We start from the raw sequence: 18,272 nt of genomic DNA on the forward strand, positions 1-18,272 counted from the left end.
ATTAACCTCAGAGTGATTGGAGATTACTTTGGGCAAATTAATGGCTTATGAATGGTTATGATAAGATAATTATAACTGTAATAAATTTTTATAGTAATTTATTTTCCCAGAAACAATTTTAGCCATCTTCATTAGGAAGAATAGGCCTTGACTATGGCAAGGGCAAATCCAATGAAAAATCACTGATACAACATATCCGATGTAGATATAAATTTGTAGTCATGGCATCATCTATGTCTATACTGCTTAATGTTCTTCTAATGTGAGATGCATTATGTGCACATTGAGATAGTTACAAGATAGTTAAAGAATTAGAAAGAAGGTGAGTATAAGGCAATGCCTTTGAGTTGTCTCTTATCCTCCACTATATCCTCTGAAACATGTTTACCTTATACACACAGGCACACACACACACACACACACACACACACACACGCGCGCGTGTGTGCGCACATACGTGTATATATGTGTGTATATATATATATATGCTATTACACCAATGATAACCAAACTATGATCCATAACACCACAGTGGGTATATACAGAGGAAGAGGAAAGATAACTCTCACTGGGAAAGGGATCTAGAACAGTGAGTTATGGATGGATTGGACAGGGAAAAGGGAGAATCAAGGACGAGGAAACGTGAGTTGTGGGAAGAAATACGTGGATAGACAGCTAAAAAGTGGTGTTTGAGTAGTATGGAAACCTAATATCTTATCATTTCCTAAAATAAATATGTATATGAGAAAATCTAATGAAATTGCTCAATAATGAGAGCAACATGGTCCCAACTGGGCATCTGTTGCCACCAGAAGAAACTTCAAGCACCAGGATTGGTTTGTGTCTAATTAAATTATTGGCCAAAGGGACCCACAGAAACCCCTGAACAGCCCAGGCTATTGCTAAAATTGTAGGTTTCTCTCTACAAACTGACATCATGGCCTCATTGCTGTAAGAATACTTACACAAGTTATTGAAGATGGAGATGCTGAACTGGTATCTACACAGAGCCTCTACTCCAATGTTCGAGAGTCTTTTATTTGTGTGTGCCTAAGACAGACATCAACATCTCAGGCCTTCTTTTTTCACTTTCTGTCATATTTTTCTAGACAGGCTCTTTCTTGGCTGCCATTGTCCATTAATTGGCTAGGCATTGAACTCAGCATTCTCAGCACCTTCTGTGCTAGATCCACGTTTCTGTACCCAGCTATCTTGGGTAGCTATGTAATCTCTGAACTCAGCCTGTATGCTGCTGTGACGTCCACTTCACAAACCCAACTGGCTCTCAGCTTAGTTTCCATCATTTCTACCTACGTCCCATAAGTCAGAACAGTAAAACATTTGCAAGAAACAAGCAATAGGTATTTGAGTGTAATGTGAAGTAATTTGCTGCCTTTGGTGTGGCATCTCTCAACTTCTGGAAGAAATCCTCTTCCTAGTGATGTAATAGTATTTTTTTGTGATACATCAATAATTATCTGGGAAACTCTTCGTATTGTCATTTTCCTAACTACCAAAATAACCAATGGGATGAATTATACATTTTGTTTGGCTTTTTCCCCTTGCTTTTTTGGTTTTGTTTTTGAGACTGAAACATCTGCTTAGAAAAGAGAGGAAATTACTGTTTTCTTCTGCTCTAAGGTAATACAGGCTTACACTTCACACCTGGAGTCAGCTTTTGTTGTCTGAGCTTGAAGCTACTTGCACTGCCTAAGTATTCTGGGACGTCTCCTGGTGATTAGAATCAGGCAGGGGGTAATAATTTGTTAATGTAACCACCAGTTCTAAATCAATAAATCTTCAGCTTGGTTAGGAAAAGAAAATGCCATGCTTTTCAAAAGTTTGAGATCCAAGCAATACTGTAAAAAAAAAAAATCTTGCTGTTTAAAGTAGTAAGAAATTTCATACCTGCATCAAGACAGGCTTTGTCATATAATCACAGCCATAGGATGCAAAACTGCCTGCCTTTTGATCTTGAAAAAGTCTCATTTTGTAACCTATTCACTAAACCAAAGCATAGTGGGATGTATACCTCTGATTGAAGCCATTTCTCAGCCTTCTGCAAAATCGAGCTACATCAATAGCAGTTACTTATGTCTATATTACAACTGAGATGAATACTCTAAAATGATCTGAAAGCATTTGCTACTGGGCTTGGGCTTGATAGTCACTGAAGGGAGGTGTGTGTGTGTGTGTGTGTGTGTGTGTGTGTGTGTTGCATCCTTTCTGGGAATTTTGTCAGCAGTGTAAGTATCATCAATAATTTAAGTTTACCCATCCCAATGTTGGAGTAGCATTAACTATTTTTTGTATTTATCTACAGAACTAGGACTTAGTAATTTTCCTATTTTGTTTGTGAGAAAATTACATAGAATGTATTCTAGCTTTTGATAAATGATGATATGTAAGAGAAACCTGATTTATGTTGTCATAAGACAAGGTTTTAGATAGCTTTATATTTCCTTTTAATAAATATCTGCCCTAATCTTGAATGAATTAGAAAAAGAATTCCAAACATATCTAGTGATAACCAATAAGGTTTTAGAAATATTTTTATTTATTTTATGTGGCATTTCAATATTATAGTTGCAGAATGGGAAAAAAAATCACCTGAACCTTGTTGCAATGGATCTGTTTTGTTTTTCTGTAGGAATCTATGCATGTTCATTTCTATATGAAATATGCCAGAAACAATCTACAGAAGTATGTTTCAATATATATCCAAAATAGATGCTTTCTTGGCTAAAGGTTAAAAATTGCCTTAAAACATTATTAGGCTTTTACTTCAAAAGAAAATAATGTATTCTTCTGGTGGCCTTTTCTAAATAAACATAAAACAAGCCAGTCTGCAATTTCTTCTCCCCGTAGCCTTAAGGCATGTCATTTGGTAAGAGTCCTCCATGACACTGGGCATTTCTCAAAGTGATAGAGCTTTCCATCTCCTGATGAGGGGAAAGACTTTTGTTGGCACTGGTAGAGTTACACTGTTGCCAATTAAAATTTTAAAACTTCTCAAGCCTTTAAAAAGTGGGTCAGCCTCTCTTTGTCACTAAAGATGCTCTTGGCAAGTGAAAAAAAATAGAACTGGGATTACAAATACCCTTTCTTGGCATTGGGGCTAACCTTACATTTCTGAGGTCAAGAAGAACAGGTAAAGGAAGGCTTGCAGCTGGGCCCGTGCTTTGGTTACTGCTAGGTAGGGTTAAGCACCCTTTTCTGAACACCGCTTGCAAAAATCAGAGGGCCTGGCTTGAGTTCACTGAGTTTTACATTTTATCTTTATCTTAAAGCTCAGCTGGTGTAGAGATGAACAAGGAGGATGGGGCAGATCACATTCATTTGGGATAATATCCAACAGTGAGATTGTGACAGGATATTTGTTACTGTTACTCAGACATTAGAGGAAGTGCTTTGAAAGAAAAGCTAGGAAGGCTAGGATCTAGAAAGGAAGTCCAGGTCAAGTGCACAGCAGAAAATAGTTGTTTTAGCCCCAACCCTAGATGATTTAAAGTTTCCTTGTTACAATTATGTACATACTGAAATGGATGTATTTAAAAAAATATTTATTGGGTGGGCAAGTGTGTGTGAGTGTATGTGTGTGTGTGTGTGTGTGTGTGTGTGTGTGTGTGTGTGTGTTTCATGCACTCATGTGTGCTTATCAGAGAGCCAGCAAGACAGCAGAGAATACAGCATGGCATATGCTGTGTGTGGAGGTCAGAGGCTGACTTGTAGGAGGCAGTTCTTTCCTTTACCTTCTGGTTCAGTGAGATTTTACATCACTTCCTCTGATGTGGTCACAATTCCTTTACCCACTGAGACTCTGAAGGCGAAACAGAGGTGTCTTCATGTCACTTTACTCTTCATGTTTTACTAAATTATTCACTGGCCTTTGTTTCTCTTGAATCTCACCAGCCAACAAGGCTAACCTATTTGACAAACCTTAGGCTGATTAGAGACTTACTCAAAAGACATGACTTTCTCTCCTCCTCTATCGTACAGGTAGCTCCCATGTGCAGCTTATCCTCCCTGTTGTCTGCCTTTCTTTCTTTCTTTCTTTCTTTCTTTCTTTCTTTCTTTCTTTCTTTCTTTCTTTCTTTCTTTCTCTCTCTCTCTCTCTCTCTCTCTCTCTCTCTCTCTCTCTCTCTCTCTTTCTTTCTCTATCTCTCTTTCTTTCTCTCTTTCTTTCTTTCTCTCTTTCTTTCTCTCTTTCTTTCTTTCTTTCTTTCTCTCTCTTTATTTCTTCCTTCCTTCCTTTCTCTCTCTTTCTTTCTTCCTCTCTTTCTTCCTCTCTCTTTCTCTCTCTCTCTCTTTCTTTCTTTCTTTCTTTCTTTCTTTCTTTCTTTCTTTCTTCCTTCCTTCCTTCCTTCCTTCCTTCCTTCCTTCCTTTCTTTCTTCTTTCTCTCTTTCTTTCTTCTTTCTCTCTTTTTTACATTTTTAATGAGGTATTTTCTTTATTTACATTTAAAATGTTATCCCTTTTTCTGGTACCCCCTAAAAACCCCAAATTCCACCCCACTGCCATGCTCATATACTCACCTACTCCTGCTTCCTGGCCCTGACATACTCCTACACTGGGGTATAGGGCCTTCCCAGGACCAAGGTCCTCTCCTCCCATATGCAGTTGGAGCCATGAGTTCCACACCATGTGTACTCTTTGGTTGGTGGTTTAGTCCCGGGGAGCTCTGGGGCTACTGGTTAGTTCATATTGTTGTTCCTCCTATGAGGCTGCAAACTCGTTCAGCTCCTTTGGTCCTTTCTCTAGCTCCTTCATTGGGGACCCTGTACTTAGTCCAATGGTAGGGTGTGAACATCTACCTCTGTATTTGTCAGGCACTAGCAGAGCCTCTCAGGAGATAGCTATATCAGGCTCCTGTCAGCGAACACTTGTTGGAATCCACAATAGTGTCTGGGTTTAGTGATTGTATATGGGATGGATCCCCAGGTGGGGAAGTCTCTGGATGGTCATTCCTTCAGTCTCTGCTGCACACTTTGTCTCTGTAACTCCCTCCATGGGTATTTTGTTCCCCTTTCTGAGAAGGAGCAAAGTACCCACACTTTAGTGTTCCTTCTACTTGAGCTTCATGAGTTCTGTGAATTGTATCTTGGGTATTCTGGGCTTCTGGGCTAATATCCACTTATCAGTGAGTACATACCATGTGTGTTATTTTGTGACTGGGTTACCTCATTTAAGATGATATTTTCTAGTTCTATCCATTTGCCTAAGGATTTCATGAATTCATTTTTTTTTATAGCTGAGTAATATTCCATTGTGTAAATGTACCACCTTTTACATTCCTCTTTTGAGGGACATATGGGTTCTTTCCAGCTTGCCACTGTTGTTTTTCTTATAGACTCTAAGCTCATTCTTCTTTACACTCCTCTCCTTTTGTCTTGATTGGCTGATTAAAGTTCTACTTCCCAGTCCCTATGAATTACATTCATTGGCTTTATTTCATATGCTAGTTACTGAACCCAGGCTCCTCAAACATGGTGGAGTGGGCTTGTGCTCTCCAACTGAGATTATGCTGCTAGATCTGCTTCCTGACATTTTATTTTCTTGACTCAAATTCTGGAAATTATTTATTTTTTTATGAAAATAAGTGGACCTAAAATAAATGACAGATTTATTAGAAGACTAGGAAAGCATTCCATTGAAACTTCATTCATTCATTCTCAAGAGCTCAGAAAGGAGTTCAGAAAGGAGATGCTGTCTGGGAATTAGAAGATACTTTATCATCTATCTATCTATCTATCTATCTAGTCATCATTTGTCATATATCCATCTATCATCTGTCATCTCTCTATTAGTCTGTATCTATCTATCTATCATATATCTCTATTCTTATCTCTTTATTTCTATCTCTATCCCTCTCCTGATAAATATACAGCATACAGCTTTCATGGATGGTAGCCCTGACTTAGAATATTTGCTAAGTTCCATAATTCCACTAAACAGAACACTAATTTCATTCAACACTACCAACTGTAAGTCATGCAGAGTACTGAAACTTTAGCTGTACATTCTTGTAAGCTTTAACAAGTAGAGTCAATATAAAATGACAACTCAAAGGCACGATGATCTAACACCTTCTTTCTGCATGTTCTGTTTATTCCATTGTTTTACTCTTTAAACTTCTTTCTCTATTAATATAACTGTTAACCACATGCTTGAAAATGGCTATCAAAACCCAACCCTATGTGGTTTTATATTTCTGTGACTCTTGCATTTTTTACTCATAATTTCAATTTTTCTAAGGAACATTCTGCTTATTTAGCTTATTGTTAGTATGTTCCTCAATTTAAGGGAAGGATAGTGATTGCTGCTTAAGGGAAACTGAATTTCTTACCTTATATTGACAAAATAATAAGACATTACAATAGCATATGTATAAATAATACATGTGTTCCTTTACCTATACAGTAAAACCACATTTCTGTATGCCCCTCCCCAAAACTTTGGCTATATGACTTAGTGAAAAACCTTCAAACGTATTAAAATTTCCTCCCTGCTGGCCAGCTTTCCTAGTGCCTGAAGGTGCCACTCATGGTTTTGTGGGGAAAAAAAAAGCCATCAATATTCTTTCTCAATGCTATCCCATGCACTGTATATTATTAATCTCTCAGGAGAGGTGTGACCACTTGTACAACCATGTCAAGATTATTGTGGGTAACTAACAACTTTCTGAATGTATTTGACACATGCTCCACAGTTAATTTCCTGGTTCTGTAATTCTGGGTAAAATCTCATGGCTGGGGAAGTCATAAGCCCTACCGTAGAAACTTCTATTGCACGTTTGCTAAGTGACTGTCAAATTGCCATCTTATTTTTTTTTTTTTAATACACATAGGCATGGACTGTTCCCAGCCTTGGCCAGTAAGGCTTTGTTTTGAAATGCACACCAACCAAGGAAAGAAAGAGATGTGTAACTCTCGAAAGTGCTGAAAACAAGAGACTGAGGGCACTGCTCTAAACATTTTGCCTATATTAGTTTACTCCCAACTGTAACTAAGGCTTGAAGAACAAATTTGAAGAGGAGGCAGAAAAAAATGTAAGAGTTGATGGATAGTGAGAACTTCTGAGAAATGCTTTTCTTTCTAGGAATGACATACAACAACCCATACTACCTTTGCTTATCTTACCTACACAACACCTATACAAGATAAAGCCACCCAAATTTGGAGCATAGATGTCATAGATGATCTACAGTTCTCACTCCTGAGGAGATATTGAGTAGATATGCACAGTTGATTGTTACTGGGGATGGAGAATCTAGTATTTTTAGGCTATAGGATCTGGTAGGCATCCAATAATCTAGTAGATGTCCCATAGCCATGAACACTTCAGCAGTACTAACTGTATTTAGTGGATTATTTCAAAATCAGTAGCGCATGTTGGAAAAATATGGCCGAGTTTGAGTGGAAAAATAGTAGGGGTAGTCAAATTGCATTGTATACTTGCATGGCATTCTCAGGAATAAATAAAAGATAGAGAAAATGATTCAATGTGACCCACTTATTTTTTTCTACTGATAGCAATAATACATACTACTGTTTTATATTTTATAGTAACAAATATGTGAATTTATCTAGTTACTGATTACAATTTAATGGTAGATAAATGAAAAAATGTTAAATTATATATATTTTTTTCTTTGAAATGCTAATAGAATCAGTATAGGTTATAGCTATCTCTAAATTAAATACAGTAAACATATTTTTGAGAAAAATCTGCCTGTATTTAGGGACAAAGTTTAGTGGACAAATCAATATAAACATTATAGTTTTAGACATATCAATACAAAATATATCAGTATTTCCTGTGTTTTTAAACAAATTAGCAAGACATGCTTTGATAAACTATCATAATCAGTCTTTATATATACCTGTTATACTTACAATACGGAGATTTCACTTTTGTAAGTTTGGGGATAAGGAATTACATGCAATTAGTAGTTTCTCTATTTATAAATAGATTTCAATGCTGTTCACAATAACAATCCATGGTCTTTATCTCAGAGATGTTATCACTTATAATCTTTAAGGTTTTTCTTTAAACTGGTCCTTTCCATGTGTTTGGTAAATCAGTGAGAGCAGGCTTAGAATGACTCACTCAATTTCTCTGAATTCAGTACTTTATCAGTGTAAAGATATCTGCAGCATTTTCTTTCTTTGTACCAAACACATTTGCTTTATAAAAGGATTAACCACGCAGTAGAAAATTGGAACATATAAAATCAATAGATTTCCATGCTCACCAAACCAACATGATGTATAACAGCATGTGTTGTTGAAATCCATTAAAACAATCTTGTTTCTACAAAAATACGTTCAAATTCAATTGCAGGCCATAGGCATCTTGTTTTGAGAATATGTGTCAGAGAGATGATATAGATAACTATATAGATACAGAATATTAAAGATGCTTTTTATGTAAAACAAAATTGTATGAAATCAGATAAACAATCTAAAAAAATTGCTCACAGGAACAAGATAATGCTTTAGGGTTAATTTTCATTTCTATATTATAACTCAAGACTAGCATTATCTGAAATGATAATTATTCTGTGTGTTACTAAGGAAATGCATGCGAGTAAACAAGTATAGTTCCAGACTTAAACATCACTGAATATTTAATGAAGAAGTGCAGTGAGACAAACACCAATTGATTAGAAGCTCTGTGAAAACATGCTGAAAACAGTTCATGGCAATGCCAGGCCAAAGCATCTGAGTATCCCAACCAGGCTTAGAAGCACTGTAGGTTGATCCTTTGATGATGTTCAAAATTGCCTCAACATATCTACCCAGCATCACTTTATAGCTAACAGATCATTTTGCTTTTGGACCCAGCTGTATCATTTATCCTTTTTTTTTTTTTTTTTTTTTGTCCTACATTTCAGCCCCAAATAGCATAATGTTTTCCATAGCAAAAGAACCTTGTTAAAAACTGGACCCGAATCATCTTTAAAAGTGACTATACATCTGTATTTCTTCTTGATGAAGTCTCTCTGGTCCTGAAAGAATAGTATCCAACCAAAGGGACAGGTAGAATGGTAAACTCAGGTCAGGATTTCCTTCAGAAGCCATACAGTATGTCCAACTGGATTAATCTAGTGTAGTGATTTGCACCCAAGTGATACAAATGCTACAAAAAGTTAACTAATTGACTTTACTGTCCTCCCAAGAGACTTAAGAAAACACTCCCCCAAACCTAGTTCATATGCCTAAATATCAACAATTCCATTAAGTCAATTTTTCATGCCAGCATATTTTGAATGATACTTTACTGCTGCTCCTAAATTTGCATCCTGTCTAGTTGGCCATGATGATACGCTGTTCTGTGGTGTATATCTGTGAATTTTTTTCCTTTCTTTTCCTTTCTTGAGAAAATGTATATAAATACTTTTAAGAATTAGATTCTTTAAAGAGATTAACTTCTAAAACCTCGTAGAATTCTTTGTCTTCTGAGCTTGGGTACTGTCAGCCCTCTCTGTACTTCAGAGGGCAGTATGAAAAAGGAAAAAAGATGTATCGTTCATTTGAAGTAATTTATTATATTGAAAAGAATATGGACTTTGGCTAACCTCTTTTCTTCAACGGATTTGTGATCTTGGCAGAGTATCACATTTGTGAAGCTCTTTCATCATTTGTAAATTTTCAAACAAACCTCTTTTTTTTTTTTCACAAAGTGCCTCTTACTTGCAAGCCAGGGCTTCTTTTTGTTTATTCTATACAATTATCAACCAGGGCAATAATAAGGCACTATTCAAGCATTTGACGATACCATGAGGAGTTAAAACCCCATTTTGCTGATTCATGAACTAATCATTGTACTCATACCCTACTGAATCCTAGAGTTGAGTTGTTAGAGGACATTGTCCTTCTTATCACAGAAAAGATCTAATTTTACATATTGGCAAGCTACAGAAAGGAAACCTAGAAAGATGTAGGATGACTTTCATCCTGGGTCCTCCTATCCTACAGTGTAAAAGATAAATAGACATACTGAGTTTTTATACTAAGCATTATAGTGTTAAACTTTTTCATATGGCAGTGCATTGTAGATATAACTAGTTCATTAGCATCTTGTTTTTTTCTAGATGCCAGGGCAGTGGCTGATCATTAAGCTTTGGTATCCTCTAATTGGAAAAAAAAATATTGTCTATATAAGCACAGTAAGATCTGTACACTTTTAATAAAAATACTTATAGTGTCCACATCAAATGTTATAAAAGTTATGTTCTCACTCAATTTTTAAAAATAATTTCTTATAGGAAAACAGGTGCTGTGTTATAATTTATTTAAAAATAGGAAGATCATAAACTAACAACTTAGGATGTTTATTTCACAAAAATAATTTATTTTCTGAAATACAAAAAGTATTTTCTGAAATACAAAAAGGCAGGTATATGCCTTTGAAAACTCAAAAAATAAATGGCAGATCTATTGCTAAAAGTGAAGAAGCTCAGAATGGAAAAGAACATAATAAGACATAATATGAACCACTGCAGTTCAGCTCTGGTTTTCTTAGAAGATGGATCGTGCTGCCAGGCTTCAAGGAGGTTTGAGGGAGTAAATGACTTTTATTGCTGACATTTTAGAAATAATGAGACAGGAAAACAGGGCTGCAACCCTGAGAGTAAGGAAATGAGTCCAAGCACTTAAGAGAGAGAAAGGGGGTGCTTCCTAAAGCCATGTTTTGTGTTGATTCTGCATTAAATTGCACACCGTCAATGGATTTATGAGACGTCTAAAAAGGAATGGTGAACAAACAAGGACCTACAATGAGCCTGTGCTCCCAAAAACTGACTTACAAAGTGAAACTAATACTAAAGTATGGAAACACCCCATACATCCTTTCTGATTTTTCATTGTTTTTTGCTAGGGAGTAATTGAACAATTTCACTTACATAACCAATGTAAAGATACTTCCATTTTCTCATTAATAATGATTGCTTAACAGCTTTGTCATAATAGCCAGAAACTGGAAACAACATAGATGTCCCTCAACTGAAGAACTGATAAAGAAATGTGGTACCTCTACACAACGGTATACTACTCAGCTAGAAAAAACGACATCGTGAATTTTGCAAGCAAAGAGATGGATCTTGAGAATATTATCCTGAATGAGATAACCCAGACCCAAAAGAATATACATTGTATGTATTTATTTATAAGTGCATATTAACCATAAAATATAGGAAGTCCATGGTATACTCCACAGACACAAGGAGGCTGAACAGGAAGGAGGGCATAAGCAAAGATACTTGAGCCACATGTGGAAGTTGGAATGGAATGGTCATGGAAGGCAGATAGAGAGAGGGGACTGGGTGGGAGTGGGGATTGGGAGGGGGGTAGGAGAAGTTCAGGGTTGGGTAGGGGGGTGGGTAAGGGAGATGGACATATGGCCATGAGAATGACATTGAGTAGAAATCTGCAACTGATCTGCAACTGTGGTAGGGGACATCTCCATGACAAGCCGAGCCAGAGACCTAGTATAGGGAGGTACACAAGGATCAATGGGGATGTCCTTAGCTATGACTCACAACATTGGGGATATGGAGCCTGGAGAGGCTGCCTCCTGTGGCTGGGAAGGAACCCTGGTGAAAAACTATAGGGACACCAACCCACCCACAAAACTTATCCTGTCTACAAGAAAGGCAGGCATTGAGGATGGAACAGAGACTGAGGGAATGGCCAACCAATTACTGGCCCAACTTGAGACTCATCTCATGGTGAAGCACCAATCCCTAATACTCTGTTATACTTGCAGACAGGAGTCTAGCATGATTGTCCTCTGAGAGGACCCACCCACCAACTGATTCAGACAGAGACATGAACTGGATGGTGCTTCATGACTCTTATGGAAAAATAGCAGGGAGGATTGCAGGCCCCTAAGGGGATATGAACTCTACAGGAAGACTAATAGAATTAACTAACCTGGACCCTTGGAGTTCTTAGAGACTGAACCACCAACCAAAGAACATACACAGTTTAGAGTTAGGCCTCCTCACACATACATAAGTAAGAGATGTGCAGCTTGGTCTTCACGTGGGTACCCAACAACTGGAGCCTATCCCAAAAGTTGTATATGGAATATGTTAATCTAACTGGACTGCCTTGTCTGGCCTCAGTGTGTGAGGAATCACCTAGCCTTACAGACACTTGAAGTGCCAGGGTTGGGGGATACAGAGGAGGAACCCACCCACTCAGAGAAGAAGGGGAAGGGGATTGGAAAAGAACAGAGGAGTGACCAGAAGGGGGGCAGTAAGTCGGATGTAAACTGAATAAGTAAAATAATGATTGCTTAGAATCCTTCTTCTTTTTTCTTTTTTTTTTTTCTTTTTTTCTTCCCCAATTCTGTTTAAATCCTCACAGTTGCTGGATTTCATTTGAGTATCTACGGATAAACTCCCACTTAATACACTAAGTATCTACGTAGTTTAGACATTTTGATTCCCTGTTAGGACTTGCTATGGCCTCTGCAGTTTTTAGATAGTAATGTTATCTGAGTGCTAGTTGATGCCCCTGGCTAGCTAAGACTAAAACATGATTTTTTTATGATTGGTGTGAATTGTCAGTATGAAAGATATAGAATCACTTGAGAGATAGTGTTCTATGATATCTCTGGATATTAACTTTATTAGGTTAATTGAGGTTAAAAGGCCCACCCACCACGGGTGATGCTATTGACTGCTGGAAGGAAGAAATGAACCATCTTCTTGACGCTCACTCATCCTTTATCTCTTTATGTGCGTTATGTTAAATTCTTTATGTCCCTGTCACCTTGACTGGCTGGTTGATAGACCATACCTTGAACTGTAAGCTAAAATAAACTCTTTATTTCTTAGGATGCTTTTGCCTAGGTATTTCATCAAACTAATAAGAACATAAGCTAAGACACATATGTAGGTTACATGCAGCTACAGAAATGTTCACTGGATTGCATAGGGTACAATGGATTGCAAGTGTCTGACAGTAGGAGTGCATACCCACGACAGGAAGAAAGTGGGTCAGACTGAATATCCTTGCTATCCTGGCTTGATTCAGCTTCCATAAAGTCTGTCTGTCTCTGTGTGTCTCTGTCTCTGCTCCCCCCCCCCACCGTGTGTATGTGTGTGTGTATGTGTGTATGTATGTGTGTGTGTAAAAGTATAAAAATTTTCCCCTGAACCAAACCCAAGGTATGGCCCATGCTAGGCAAGCACCAAAGCACTGAGCTATATTGCCTTCCCTTCATTTTAATATTTTAACAATGAAATTTATTAGAAATGATTACTGTTTAGACAGAAGAAACAATTTGGAACCCAATTAATTAATTTAATTATTTTACTAAACTGAGGTCATTGGCAGATTCTAACATGAATCATTATACTACTGATAACATTAAATACATATAGGCTATGGAGTTAATAGATATTTCTGTATATATATATGTATATATACACACACACACACACACGGTAATGATATAACAGTGAATTCCCTACAGGAAAAAGATAATTTTTACTTGATACATCCTTGTGAGTAAATATCATGATGGTACTTTCATAAAAGTTATTAAAAGTTTCATACATGCTTTATAGTAAGTACACAAGTGAGGCGATACTGTCTGTCTACCAATGACTAGAGGACATTAGAGAAATGTATTAAAATAGAAGCAGTATTCTATTGAATATTTGAATTATTTAAAAGTTAATATTAACATTTAAAGTAAAATGTTAATACCATTGTACATATGACAAAAATTGAGTATTTGAGAAATTCTGCAACTTTCTCAAGTTCATAAGTATTAAGCCTGGAAATGGAACTTTATGCTTTGTGTGTTTCTAATATGCATAATAGACAGGATCTGTCCTCTCATTAAGGGAAATTGTCTTGGCAATAGATGGAGACCATTTCAATAATCCACAATCAATAAAAATGTAAAGTTTTGAAGCTAGCTGCCACTGGATACATCTATAACCCACTCCCAGACATAAGGCTTAGGGAACATTAAAGGGAACAGGGTGAGCAACATAGATTGTAAGAGACAAGAGATTAAGGAAGTTTGCTGAGAGACTGTGTCTCCTAGTCCTGTTAGAAGCTACACCAATAAAGTCTTACCAATACATCTGACCGAACTCTAGTTAACACTGACAGAGGAGCTGAACACACAAATTAATTAGCTAATACCAAAGATCAACCCTGGAAATATTACACAGACTAGGATGGTTATATTTAGAATATATATATATGTGTGTATATATATATATGTATATATATGCATATACAAATACATATATGCATATACATATAAATATATTTGTGTGTGTATGTGTGTGTGTGTGTGTGTGTGTGTGTGTGTGTGTGTGTGTGTGTATAATAACAGTTAATAAAAAAGAAGCCGTTAATGTGTAAGCACAAGGATGGGTGAATAGGAGGAAGTAAAAAGAGGGAGCTATAGGGAACTGCAACCCTATAGGTGGAACAACAATATGAACTAACCAGTACCCGAGAGCTCTTGTCTTTAGCTGCATATGTATCAAAAGATGGCCTAGTCGGCCATCACTGCAAAGAGAGGCCCATTGGACTTGCAAACTTTATATGCCCCAGTACAGGGGAACGCCAGGGCCAAAAAGGGGGAGTGGGTGGGTAGGGGATTGGGGGTGGGTGGGTATGGGGGACCTTTGGAATAGCATGGAAAATGTAAATGAGGAAAATACCTAATTAAAAAATAATATTATTATATTATAATCTCATAAGTCAAAGAAAAAAGTATATCTTTGCAAACTGAACTGAATATTACAAGGAAACTAGAAACTACCATCACAAAAAAAGAGATAAATGGGGGCTAGACAGATAGCTCAATAGTTAAGATCACTAGTTGCTCTTCCAGAGGTCCTAGTTCAATTCCCAGCAGTCACTTTGTGCCTCATAACTATCTTTATAATGGGATCTGATGCCCTCTTCTGTCATGCAGGCAAAGTGATGCAGATAGAGCACTTATATGTATAAATAGATAGATAAATAAATAATAAATTTATCTTTAAAAATAGTTTTAAATAACTAACATGCTCTTTATTTTCTGAGTTCTCAAATGATGAAATGTTTCCAGTCTCCAGCAGTTCAAAAGTGGGCATTTTACAAATGTGCTATACTGAGGACTCAGTGTTTCATAATAGGCAGTTTTTTTTGGGGGGGTGGGGGGTTGGTTTTTTGAGACAGGGTTTCTCTGTGTAGCCCTGGCTGTCCTGGAACTCACTTTGTAGACCAGGCTGGGCTCGAACTCAGAAATCTGCCTGCCTCTCTCTCCCTAGTACTGGGATTAAAGGCATGCACCACCACACCCGGCAATAAGCAGTTTTTAACGTATTTTGTAATTAAAAATATAATCTGAGTCTCAGATGTTTGTGATGGGAAGGACTCCATGGCTGAACCAGAAAGCATGGGTGTCAAAAATGAAACAGCAAAATTCCAGACTCAAACTCAATGTTTTCAATGAGAAGTTGAAGGATGCTCTAACCAGAACACTAGAAAACATAAAATTATCCTTGTTCTAGTAAGAGCAAATGGAATATTAAACTCACTCTAATCATTTAGAGATTTTATCTGAATAACTACACTTGAATACTTAGCAGTTATATTACTTGATACAGTGTTTGAAGATCAAAGGTAAGTTTTAAAGCTGGGATTTCTTGTTCTTTACTGTGAAATCTTCAAACAGATGACCTTTATTGTCTCTTAAACTACACTAAACATTAAAGGAGTAGGCTATGGAGTTAATAGATATTTCCGCATAAAACTCTTTATTACTTGCTAGAAATATAATTTGGTTTATGTTTTAGAATAAAATTAATTGTCTTTCATCAACTATTCAATTGTTGGTTTCTCCTATGATAAGATTAATTTTTAGAGTAAGAAATCTTGTGTGCCAGGGCCTGCAAGGGTCTGTACAAGGTGTTCTCAATATAAATAAATATATTTCAGTATAGTGTTTTTATGGAACTTCTTAGGACTTGTCAGTATGTGAACAAGCGCATCTCTGATTTTTCTAACTTCTCTTGGAGATATTTTCCTTCTGTTGGGTTTCTTTGTCCAACTTCAATGTGATCGATTTGTTTCATGTTGTTATATTTCATTTTGTTATGTTTGGTTGTTATCTCTTACAAGCTTGTTCTTTGCTAATGTATGGTAGAAAGGGCGTGGACCTGAATGGGCAGTGAGGTGGAGAGGAACCAGGAAGAGTAGAGGGAGAAGAAATTGTAGTCAAGATATATTGTTTGAGGAAAGAATCCATTTCCCATAAAAAACATACCAGAAAAATCCTGTGTGATTTAGATATACTATTAGTGCCATGTGAATACAAGTTTACTCATATTAAGAATACAGAAATTAAAGCATCATTGTATTGTCACAAAAGTAACTATGTATGCCCATATCCATAGAAAAATAATGTCATTACCAACAATATGTATGGGTGAACCTGGAACAATAAACTAGGCACATCCATTAAACCTGCAAATTCTACCTGGATTTGCCATTTAAAAAGCCAAACAGAAGCAAAGAATAGAACAGCAGTTCTTTGAGTAAGATGGAGAAGGAAAAAATGAGAGATGTGGAGAAAGTTGGTGATGTGTCAGCTGAGTTGAATAATTTGAGTAGCTATTTTATAGGATGTTGTTTACTACTGACAAATCTGTACTATATGATAGAAATCTCTAAAAGCACAGATCTTAAACATTCTTACCACACTCACACCAAAAGCTGTGAAGCACTGATGTGTTAACCAGCTTATTATGATAATCATCTCACACAGGAATACCGTGAAATATTTTATTTTCTTTTGATTTGTAACTCAGTAAAAATGCTTGGGAAAAAAAAAGCATGAAACCTACAAGGAGACTAAATATTGTTAAAAATCAGATATTTTTCAAACACATATTTACCCTAATATATAGAGTTGCCATATTTACTGTGATGTCTTGTCACAACAATGGGGAACATAATTAATACAAAAGATTTGTATTAGAACTGCAACCACTACCATAATAACTGTGACAATGACTTTATTAGACATTTGGAACTACTTTGGGGTTGTGTTAGCCTGTGGTAAAATTTAGAATCAAACCCACCACCACCTCCTCCTCCTCCCCTCCTCCTCTCCCTCCTCTTCCTCCTCCTCCTCTCCCTCCTCTTCCTCCTCCTCTCCCTCCTCTTCCTCCTCCTCCTCTCCCTCCTCTTCCTCCTCCTCCTCTCCCTCTCTTCCTACTCCTCCTCTCCCCCTCCTCCTCCTCCTCCTCTTCCTCCTCCTTCTCTTCCTCCTCTTCCATCTCTACATATAAGGAATCTCCCACTGCAATGGAAAAATTCATTTCCTGTTATTATAAGATTTGTATCCAGGCTGGAAAGATGGGTCAGTGGTGATAATCACTGGTAGTCTTTCACAACTCAGCTTTGGAACCACAGAACTAACCTGGTGAATCACAACTGTCTGTAATTGTAGTTTCAAGGGATATGATATGCTTTTCTGGTCTCTGTGAGCAAAGCGTTTAGATGATGCATTTGACGTATGCAGTTATATATTCATGTAGATAAAATAAAAATAAATAAAATTTAAATGTTTAAAAAGTCATTAAAATACTTTGTATAGAAATGTTTAGATTTTAGGTTATATGAATTAAACCCAATCAGTATTAGAAGTGGTTAATGGGCAAGTTGTCCCAGATGTGAAAAAACTTGAAAGGTGTCTGAAGGGAGGTAGGGAGAGAATGGGGCTATGTTCACCTCCTTTCTAGGACAGTGTTCCTATTGCTACATTCAATTTTTATTTCTGTTTTCTGAATGAATATCATGAGAGTAGCTGGTGTTAATGACAGACGTAGCATTCACATCTTCTTGGCGACTGAGAACTGGCCATCTGTCTCAGGATATAGCAAGTGAAACTAGGAACACATTTGTTCCAATCCTGTGAAAGGATTCCATGCAATGAAGCTTTAGGTGAAGTAGCATGGGGAACTCCTCATCTCTCTGAGAACTCCAGCTATGCCTCCCCTTGTTTTCCTTTAACTCTCTAATGAAGAATAAGCACATCATTATTTCTACTAAATGTTTTTAAACAAATGAGTTCTCTATATCTAAGGCTCTAAGAAATGTGATCAAGTCAGACTTGGTGGCATGTACCCTATCACTTGGAAGAGACAGATGAGGAGGATCATAGGTTTGAACTCAACTTGAATTACATGAGGAGATTTCAAAACAATAGAAACGTAATCACTGTATGTCATCTTTGCTTA

The 18,272-nt window shown here is 36.9% G+C and overlaps 1 protein-coding gene across 2 annotated transcripts in view; it reads right to left on the reverse strand.

The window, feature by feature from the left end:
- Epha6 (Eph receptor A6) overlaps positions 1-18,272 on the reverse strand; it is a 969,479-nt gene that overhangs the window by 639,049 nt on the left and 312,158 nt on the right. The gene's annotated exons all lie outside the window — the stretch shown is intronic.

Source organism: Mus musculus, chromosome 16 (genome assembly GCF_000001635.26).
Source record: "Mus musculus strain C57BL/6J chromosome 16, GRCm38.p6 C57BL/6J".
Classification (NCBI taxonomy): domain Eukaryota; kingdom Metazoa; phylum Chordata; class Mammalia; order Rodentia; family Muridae; genus Mus; species Mus musculus.